The sequence below is a fragment of the Microchirus variegatus genome (assembly GCF_963457635.1).
Source record: "Microchirus variegatus genome assembly, chromosome: 8".
NCBI lineage: Eukaryota > Metazoa > Chordata > Actinopteri > Pleuronectiformes > Soleidae > Microchirus > Microchirus variegatus.
Window position 1 is genome coordinate 15,454,525 of NC_139809.1, and position 11,149 is coordinate 15,465,673.

Here is an 11,149-nt window from a genome sequence, read left to right on the forward strand (position 1 = left end):
AAACAACCAAACAATTTACATACTGCGTGTTCCACCCCACGTCAGTAGGGGGTGCTGTAGCACCCTCAGCGCCCCAACTTCCTGGTACAGTTGTGTGTAAAATACTGGCTTCTCTGTATACTTGAGTACTCTCGTACTTGGCAAGCGTGTATTCCAGTTGTACTTGGGTGTTGAAACGGCCAATATTACGTCCATCTGTGAGCAACTTCCTGTCTACAGTATTTGACTGATCAATCTGAATCACGGGTGGATGATCAACCAAATAGGTTACCGTTAAATTCATACCCATATATTCATATATGGTGCCAGACAAGTCCTCAAGTGTCAGGTGATATACTGAGCTACCGCTCATTAGCATAGCGGTCGTTATGAACCTGCTGCTCGGCACCGTGTCGATGGAAACAAACGCTGTTTGCGCCACATGGTGCTATGGCATATATTCACAAGGTTAAACAGGAGGAGGGCGGTATAATCTCCATGGACTCCATGATGATTCTCCTAAAATGGCTGCTGCTCCAACCTTCATGGATCCCTTTTCATTTATGTTACCAGATGGCGTCCAATGGTGGGAGGTGACACGTGGGTCACGGCGAATGTTAATATAATGTCTTGTATTGTGTTGGAAAAGGCGTGAATCTATATAGGTACAAAACACAGGGCTGGATATGGTAATCCAGATCCCTGACACGTTGCTCAGGGGTTTTTTAATCTCATGCAGATCGTTTTGTTCATCTTTGAGCTCTGATCTGCTCTACTCTGTGTTGTCACAAACAGCGGGTTACCCTGCGGCGTGCAGCGCTCCGGGATATGGTGATAATTTATTTTCTGCCGGTGGCGTCTTTTCATGTTTTCCTTGACATTGTTCCATTTTTTTCCCCTGCAGTTCCAAAACCATCAAGGGTTTCTTGAATTTCCAACTCTGAAGAAGTGTTGTATTGGCTTTATATCCACATGGAACTGGTGTTGACTGTGGGAGCATTTGTGTGTGTATACAATGGCAGCTGCAGGGGCGGGTGGAGGCAAACTGCTCAACACCTGAAAGTATTTGTTGTGGATGCGTGTTTGTCTTCCAGTCACACTCCAAACTGTTAACAAAAAGCACCTACACGACTAAATACAAGAGCTGTTACTGTGTGTTGCCTCCATCTGTCTCGATGTAAAGTGAATCACTTCCTGTGTGCAGTGCGAGGAAAACGAGACCTGAACAACACCCGACTGAGAAACAAAGCGAGGCTCGTGTATTGTTGGATGTTTTGTTTTACGTCTAAAAGCTACAGTTTTACTTCATTGTTCACATCTGACGCCAACAACATTTTCCAACACCTCAAAGGTCACAAGATAATGGCGGCGCCGTCTCTATGACAACCAAACCAAACTCCAGACTTTGTGATTTACCCACGGAGAGGGGGGGGGGGGGGGGGAGTGTGCCTGATCCGATCGATCGCAGCACTAGTTAAGCCGAGCCTTTGGTGTAATCAGTGATCAGCCTGTGGGTCCGAAAAGGATGGGAAATGAGGATGTAGAATGCATGAAACTGTGGATAATCTTTCTCTCCCCATCTGTCTCCACACGGATCCTCGACTCATCTCCTTCTGTCTGCGTTCACCCGACGACAAATGTGTTGCTTTGAGATGCTCTCCGGGGACGTCGGCTTCAGTTTGGAGCTACATTCCCAGCTTCTTTCTATCTACATACGTTTCTCTCCACTGACAAAACAAGACCTCTTATATTGTAGCATCCAGTCAAAGAAAGATGGGAGTCATTACTGATGGTCAATAAGTTTAATTGATCTTGAAAGACCAACAACGTAAGAGCCGGACAAAAATTAGACCAAAAAAACCCACAACCTTGCTCAAATTTGAAATAAATAAATAAAAATGTCGTCCAGATATCACATCTAAAATATCTGACTTCTTATGACCTGATTATTTGTTGATGTAAACAACATACTGCACTCAACCCAGCCTTAATTCTTTGCCTTGATCCAAATGATTTTCATAGCTAGCCACCGCCAAAGCTAGCTTAAATTGGGCTACTCTTTGCCATTTTGACAACACAAAACCCTAGAACTTTAAATATCAACAACTGCTTTGCTACTTTCGTTTAGTTTTGGACGAAACCCACCCAGGACGTAAACGATATCCGCGATGTCAAATAGTGCGTCTCAAAGGGACCGTATCTATGTTCCCCGGGTCCTATGTTCCCCGCTTTGTATGTGACCGGGGAACATAGGACCCTTTCTCTAACCCTAACCCTAACCCTACCCTTTTTCAAAAAAAGGGTCCCATGTTCTCCTGTCACATACAAAGTGGGGAACATAGGACCTTTTTTGGGAAAACGGGGAATATAGGACCCGGGGAACATGGGTATGACCCCCGTCTTGGCTTGCATGTCGAAAGAGAGCTACAGGACTCGATATGTGCTCTGACCGTAGTGCAATTCACATTCGACTCCTTTGGGTCGTTTGGACGTATATTTAGTTCAGTATAAATCAAACTTGATGTCTGTAAATGCAAAAAGAATGAGTTTCACAAGCAGATGTATCTTCATCGCTGAGTAAGCTAGCAGAAACAAAAGTTCACATGGCTAGCTAGCCATTCAATTAAAGACACAAAACAACATTTACATAGTTTTTCCGCGCTTGACTGACGCTAATATTCTTTCAACTGTTATCTGTTAAATGCGTAATGTCACTTTGAACTGTCGCGTCAACGATAGCTAACCACAGTTGCTAACTCGACATATCAACATGCTGATCTTCGTTTACATATTTTTCTTTAATGAGTTGCAATCTTTGGCAGCGCTTCGCTCACGGGAGCAAAACAAAAACCAAACTGTAGATAAACACTCGGAGACACAGTGACACAGCGTTCACCGTGGAAGATTTGATTAGCTGCGCTTAAATGCTTTCACACTTTCCTTAAATTTTCCAGTAAAATAATAAACATGTTGGAAAGAGTCTTGATACACCTCGGGTTATTATGTGTTACTGCGTGATCAATAAACGTGAATTTTCTGCCGTCGCTGTTTCCATCTCACAACGCCACGTTATCAAAGGTAAAACCAAGAACACATTATTCACAATTACACGGATTAGGATTATCCTTTTTTTTTTAAGCTCTTTAAATCAATACTGTAAGAAATACAGTTCCTGAAAACACTTTTTTGTTGCTTTCGTTGACGTTCAAATCTATTTATAAATCTGTGTAAAAGTAAAAAAAAAACAAAAGACGTGTGAACTGTAATCTCTACCCTGGAGGAAAACTGTGTTTTTTTAAAGTAGAAAATGAACTCCTCCTACAGCAACATTAGAGTTCAACACGGGGTTTCTGCTTCAACACGAGTGTGGAAGCTGTCAAGGTCATGAAGGTCAAGGTCATTGCTGTAATCGTCTCCCTTTATAGAGGTCACCACAGTGGGATAATCTGGAAAATCAAAAATACTGTTCTGCTGTTTATATACCAGGGTATGTGATGGGAGTGGAGCTGAGGAGGCATTTTGAATTATAATAATCAGAGTCACCTTATCTCTCACTCCATCTTAATCTAATGTCACTTTACCAGTGTGTGAAGTAAATGTGAGGAAGAGGACGATGATGAGAGAGAAAATTATCTTATTGGGGAATAAATCCGCCTCGTTTGAAAAGTCTGTTGCTGACTTTGCTTGTCGGTCAACTTCCGCCGCTGTATTTTAATGGTGTTACTTCTCAGTTGGCACCACTTTATACCTGTAACCACATTTGTAGACTTAATGTGGATCAAATGTCTTACTCTGCCCGACCCGTTATGCTATAATAAGAAAATTGCAAGAAGTGCAGGTGGATAACTTCAGAAGATACTGATGACGTGGCTCTATGGAGCGCTAGCAACATCGACCTCTTCGCGTATGCAGCTGCAGCTATGACTCAACGCGATAATGCGGCTACTCATGTGGAAAACAAGCAACCTGAGGGTTCTCTCATTAAGCTGAGAGGGACGTTTTGTGGTGAAGAGGACGATGAGCAATGAGTGAGGACCATACACTGTATGTGGAGGTCAACTATACATTTTAGTCACATTACCTTTGGTTAGCAGCACAGTAAAAACCAATTGTTAGCCTTTACTATACCAAGGTAGGCATTTATTTTCATTTACTGTAGGAGCCATGTCTCATTTATGAGATCCATCATGACCCCTAACCCTAACCCTAACCCCATCCCTCTGATGAAGCAGCATACCTGCAAAACGTCAGGGAATTTTAGGACCTTCTCATGCCACAATTCTAGACTCTTTTTAATTGGTCTTATCAGATTTTATTGAGTTTTTAACCCCTTTTTATTGGGCAGCTACAAGGTAAGAGCCTCTCCACCACCATGCCACACTTGCCCAGAGCTAGGCCTGGGCATGGGATCCATTCACTCACAGGACAACACATAGACACATAACCGGCTCACCATCACACACACACACACACACACATACATACACAATACTGCACTCACTCACCCACCAGATCCAGAAACAAGACAGGCCAGAAAACAAATGTTTAAATTAATACAGGCAACACATCACAAACACATCATGGACACTGCAGCACACACAGGAATATTCCCACCAGGGATACACAGACAAACACAAAGACTCACTGATTTCATAAAACCATCTACACCTACTCCAGCCACACAGGACAAAATACACAATAACACAACTCAATGGATGAAATGTACAATAACCATTTTACAGGATAATTACAAATGTACAATTAATTCTCTTCTGTCCAGACCCCGTAACCCCCTGGCCCTCCAAATAGCCACTGGTTAGGTCAGGAAACGTTACGGCTCCAGGCTGTTGCAACAAATGTTGCAAGCAGTTCACAACCTTTTACAGCTCCCACCAGACCCCACCAGCTCCACCACTGCCCTCCCACCTCAGCCCAGATTCAGGAATAGCTTGGACACTACCCTTCCCACCATCCCAGAAGATGACCTCAACTTCCCTAATCTGCCATCACCACAGGTCCCCCAGGGACTTGCTGTTTATCGAGGCCTCCCAAAAAGTATCACTGCCCCCGCTCCCCCACCTGGAAAACCACCTTCTACCCCAGTCACTCGTCAGCCATACCCCCGATAGACCACCCCCACATACGTCCCTCCACAGCAACCTAGGACCCCCCACCGTCACATAGCAGACTTCTTTCCCTCCTCCAGCGCTCCAGTCCAGAGGCCGGCGAGACGTACAGGACCAATCAGATCCACACTGTCATTGGAGCACCGAGTCACCCATCAGCCCCTCCCCAACCTCCGATCACCCCCCATCCCCCAGATTAGCAGCACTTCCAGATCAGAACTCATTCCTTCGAACAGTACAGTACCCTCCACCTCCACTCCATTGCCCCAGAGGACGAAAAATATCAGACCACTTTTTAGGCCCCCTCTCTACCCTACACCCCAGTTACATCAAGGACACATACAACTTCCTCCATAAAATCAGACCCATGGTTGTCCCAACCCACGCTTACTTCTTTACAATAGACATTGACAGCCTGTACACAAACATTAACACCAATCTCGGCATTCAAGTAATAACCAAAATATTCAATAGATACCCAGACAAGGACAGACCCGACCAAGAAATATTACAACTCCTCGAACTCTGCCTCAATAACAACGACTTCATCTTCAATAATGACTTTTTTCTACAGTTTCACGGGACAACCATGGGACAGAGGTTTGCACAATCATATGCAAACCTCTATATGAGCGAGTGGGAGCGGGAAGCACTGGCCAAGTGTCCACTCAAACCATCAGTCTATCTCCGCTTTCTGGATGATATTTTTGGTATTTGGCTCCACGACATCTCACACTTCCCAGCTTTCATAGACATTTTAAATAACCATCATCCATCTATAAAAATAAAACACACCCTAGACCCACACACAGTTAATTTTCTAGACACAACACTTTTCTTTCAACCATTTAACACACACAAAATAATCCAGTCAAAAGTATTGTTTAAACCTACAGACACACACGCACTCCTCCATAAATCCAGTTACCATCCCAAACATACGTTCAAAGGAATCATCAAATCACAAATCATCCGTTTTCACCGCATCTGCTCTAACCCCACAGATCTCCACCAGCATACTTTTCAGCAGTCTCCGGCAACGAGGTTACTCAAAACGCTTACTCAGATCCATCAAGACCTCCACTTTGGCCAGTCTCGCTCCTGCTCGCTCTACCCACCCCAGGTCATTCACCCTGGACTGCCTCCACCTCCACTACCTGACCCCAACCCACCCACCCCCCACGCTGACCAGGTTCCTTATCCTACCCCCACCCCTGACCCTGGCGCAGGGGTGGGGGAGGGGAGATTGTTTCCCATTTATTATGCCCTACATTTCACTTCGAGAACTTGAAATGACCATGTGAGTTGACCTGGTGTGAGCCCAACAATCATTTCTGGATTTTTTTTGTCCATACTCAACAGGTCTAAACAGGCTTGATGCCCTAAAGTGAACACACACAGATCACATAAGCACGTAATGTGCATTTATTCCACTATGTCAAGACCGATTTTGTACTTGAGTTCTGTAAAGAAATTACCAGTATCAGAGGTGATTGTAAGCGTTGCTGTGGCAGCAGAAACAAAGCTTCTCGCTGAAACAAGTACATCTCCATTTCAATGTATAAAGTGTGGATCGAGCAGCTGATGGGATTATATTGTTTCCGCGCCAAGCTGTATGTGTGTGTGTGTGTGTGTGTGTGTGTGTGTGACGCATCTGTGATTCTGAGGCGTTACAGGTGTAAGGAGTCATGATTTCTGGGAATCTCGGCAGTTAAGACTGAGCAGTATTCCAACACAGCAGTGTGTGGTAGTGATACATGAACTGTGAAGCTGCATATCTGGCGTAGACGGCTCTCACTCCACCATCTGTCTGATGTGTTTTAACAGCTGATGCACAACATCGGGAGTGTGACAAGTCTCACCTCATCAACTGTCCATAGTCAATTAAAATCCCAGAGACGTGCTGATGGAGACACAGAGCACTGAGACTCCATTACTGTGTTAAAACGTATATACAGAGACTATTAAAATGTGCAATATAGACTTGTCTTATATCCTTTTTTTTCCCCTCCAGAACAACCTATAGGCCATCTGATCTCTTTTTCACCAGATAAACAAAACATAATACATTTCCCAAATTTGCGTACTTTTCCTCCACTATATTTCTTAAATGTGTGTACTTTTACTTCATTACATTATCTAAATGTGTGTACTTTTACTTCTACATTTCCTAAATGAGTGTACTTTTACTACACTATAGTTCCTAAATTTGTCTACTTTTAATCCACTACATTTTATTTCCTTAAAGTGTACATTTAATCCACTATATTTCCTAAATGTGTGTACTTTTACTCCACTAATATTTCTGAAAAGTGTACTTTTACTCCACTGCATTTCATAAATTTGTGTACTTTTACTTCACTACATTTCCTAAATTGTGTCCTTTTTCTACACTACATTTCCTAAATAGTGTACTTTTACTCCACTACATTTCCCAATAAGTGTAATTTTACTCCACTACATTTCATTTCCTAAATGTGTGTACTTTCACTCCAATACTTTTCCTAAATGTGTGTACTTTTACTCCAAAACCCCCCCACCAAAGCCCTAAGTTGTGTGCTGTATACTACTGTTCATTGAAGTCACCATTTACATTTGTATATACATTTATTTATATTAAATATAGGGACCATCATAATAGTCGGCATCGCACTGAACAAGGCTCCGTTGAAAATATTTGCAAAACTCTTAAGGAATAATTTTAATGAATTTTTGAAATTCAGGAAATGATCCATTTGCCCCGATGCACTTTGACAGTGAGCTGACTTTCTTCAAAAAACAAAAAGTATCTTGGAATGACTTGAAATTTACCATCATAATAGTCAGCATCGTCCTGAACAAGGATCTGTTGACTTTCTTCAAAAAACAAAAAGTATTAAGTCATGTGTAGATTTCTTTCTGCATGGAGCTTTACAATGTTGTGGGTTTTCTCCGGCTTCCCCTCCAAGTCCTGCAAAGGTAAATTTGAGACTCTGGTGAATTGTCCAGGATTTACCCCCTTCCTTTAGCCCCATACGTCAGCTGGGACTGGCACCAGCAACCCCCCGCAACTCCATGTGAAGGATAAGGCAGTAAACGATGGACGCTTGGACGCATGCTCTGAGTACTTCAGAAGCTGCTGATGTAGTGGGATTTTCACACACTCGGGGTTTTACAGTTAATGGTCCAGAGAAAGAGAAAACATATGTGAGCTGTAGTTCTCTGGGAGACAGAGCCGTGAGGTCAGAGGAGAACGGCCATGGCTGCTCTGAAATGACAAGAAAGGGCAACGGCAACTCAAACTATCCACTAGTTAGAACCATCTCTGGATGCACCACACGTCAAACCTTGAAGAGCAGCAGAAGGGAACACTGGATACTTTATTGGGTTCACATAATACCTGTGCCAGGGAGGCTGAGGCTATACTGTTGTCTGTCTGTCTGCTTTGTGAGCAGCATTTCTCCAAAAATTAAGGATAGATTTGGATGGAACGTTTCTGGGGATTATGGCTCAGGGAAGACATGATTAGATTTTAGTTTGTGATCAGCATACAGATCCAGAGTCAGGACTGTAGTGTGCATCCGTCCAGCTATTGTCTACTGCTTTATCCTCCACATGAGGGTTGCGTTGACGCTGCAGCACAATCCCAGCGGACACAGGTGTGACCATGGACAACAACACACTGGAGAACCTTGAGAACCTGGAGAAAACCCACCCTTGTGGCAAAAAATAACGTCACACATTTGCCTAAATAAAGTATTAACTGTAGGACTAATGTCACCTGGGATATTTCTGTGCTGCACACAGGAAGAGATCAGTTTTATGTCAAGAAAAACGAAGGCAACATAAAGAAGATTGCACTAAAGTAAAGTGAGATGACTGCAAACAGGATAAACAAAGAACAGGATAAATGCTTCTTGTTCACACTCGGCCCTGAGCTGCTGCTGCTGCACATACACAAACACTCTCTCAGTCAGGTCTCAGACCTTTGATTGACAGCTCCCATTTTCAGATAAAGGACACAGCATACAAATAAAGTTACAAACCCCCAAAACAGAGGCCAAATAATAATAATAACATCAACAAAAAAGTTGCTCAAATTTTACCAGTGCTTTTGATCATTCCTCCTGAGCAGCAGGGGGCGGAAGTGTGCACCAGTGGTGATTACTCTAAGACTGGAAGTGAAGCTCAGCTTCCTCTAAAATGTCAAAGTCAAATATGTTCTACTTACAATTAGCTGGAATGCGATTCGAACACGTCACTAGCTTGTTCAGAATCAGCTGTTTATCACAGAGGGTCTTATTTCTAAGAGCGTAAGGTCAACTAACCATGTTAGTACACGTCTAAACAGACCTTATTCAGTGTTGGACCATAGGACTAAGTCAGAACTAGGAGAACATAGAGTGAGTTGACTGTGTTCAGGGGGAAAGATCATGGACACAAACAATACCACCAGTCAATGACGACGCTCTACACCTGGGGTTTCTCTATGACTCACACTTTGCTCTGCATGTTGTAGACGCAGTGACGTGCACAGACATTTGGGAGGGCAAAAATGAAAAGGGCACCTACTGGAAAAAATAAAAAAAATATGACAAGGGCACCTGAACTGCTGCGTTTCCCCATTTCCCCACATTCTCTCACACACACAGTGGTGAATACCTACACACAGGAGATGTCCCACATTTACAGCACAGCATCACTGCCTGTCACAGAGATGGGCTTTTTGATTTCCTTTTGTAAGGACAGTAGAGAGCACGCTTTGCAAGGGCGTCTTATAGTCTACAGTCTCCACCAGTCTTATATAAAGTACCTTAAAGGGATACTTTACTAGTAAAAGTACCAGAAAATGACTTTGGTAGAAGTTGAAGTCACTTGATATATTATATTACTTAAGTACAGTAAATGTCATATACTTTAAGACTTTTACTTAAAGGTACAATATGTAGTATTTATGGGTTTATATAACCCTAAATCCACCTTTTTATACATATTATGTGCTCCTGCATTGTCTAGTCGCTGTATAATAGTTTTTGTTTCATTTTCGTAGTGTTTCAAAAAGTCATGTTAAATAACATGACCGCGGACCGCGGTTGCATAGCCACTGTTAGCAGCGAGACGCCATGTTTCTACCGGAGCCTGTAAGGACAAACGCGAGAGAACAAAACAAGCGTCTCTTTACTTGTAGCGGAAGTCCTGCCTCCTCTCTCTCCGCTTCGTCTGCTACGGCCGCGGTAGCTCGCCCTCTCCCTCACCTCACGAACCTCATCTGCTGACACGGAGAAAGACGACGAGGACGACATTTGACCGGCTGCGGATACCGTAGCGCTCAGGGAAACTACTTATTTCCCCTTTAAGTATCACTTAAGCGCTTAACCCCATATTGAAAGACCCATCATGACTATAAAAGCGCTATATAATACACACACACACACACACACACACTAACACACACACACACATATATATATATATATAGTGTATATCACACAAAAGTAAGTATATTTTTATGTCAGTGCATGAACTGCAACGTGTACTTTCTTGCATCAGGAACAAAAGCTCCTCACAGAAAAGAACAAAAGATCCGTCTTTGTCACAGTAAAAGTTAATGGAGGGGAAAAAGTAAGGAATTTTCCTCGCAGATTTGTGATTTATGTCTGCTGTTCGTGTGTGTGCGGGTGTCAAAATATAAAATTTTTACATTTTGTGTTTTATACATTACACCAGAAGTCCATGATTCTCAAACTGGGGCACATGGCCCACCAGTGGTGCCGGTTTTCTCTGGTGGGACTTGGAGGAAAAATCGACTTGATATATTTAGATGCGTTTTGAATGTTGGCAATATTTCCTCAGATGTTTGAGAACCACACAAGTGCTTTTACGTCATTGCTGTAGAAATCAGAGTCTGAAATCAGGTTGAAATTCATTTATAATCATTATTATTATTATTATTATTATTATTATTATTAGTGCAGGAAAGAACTGTCTTAAAGGTGCCATATGTAAGAATGCGACCAAAAACAGTTACTACATTCAAAATAAAAAATACAGAGGTCTTTTAGGTT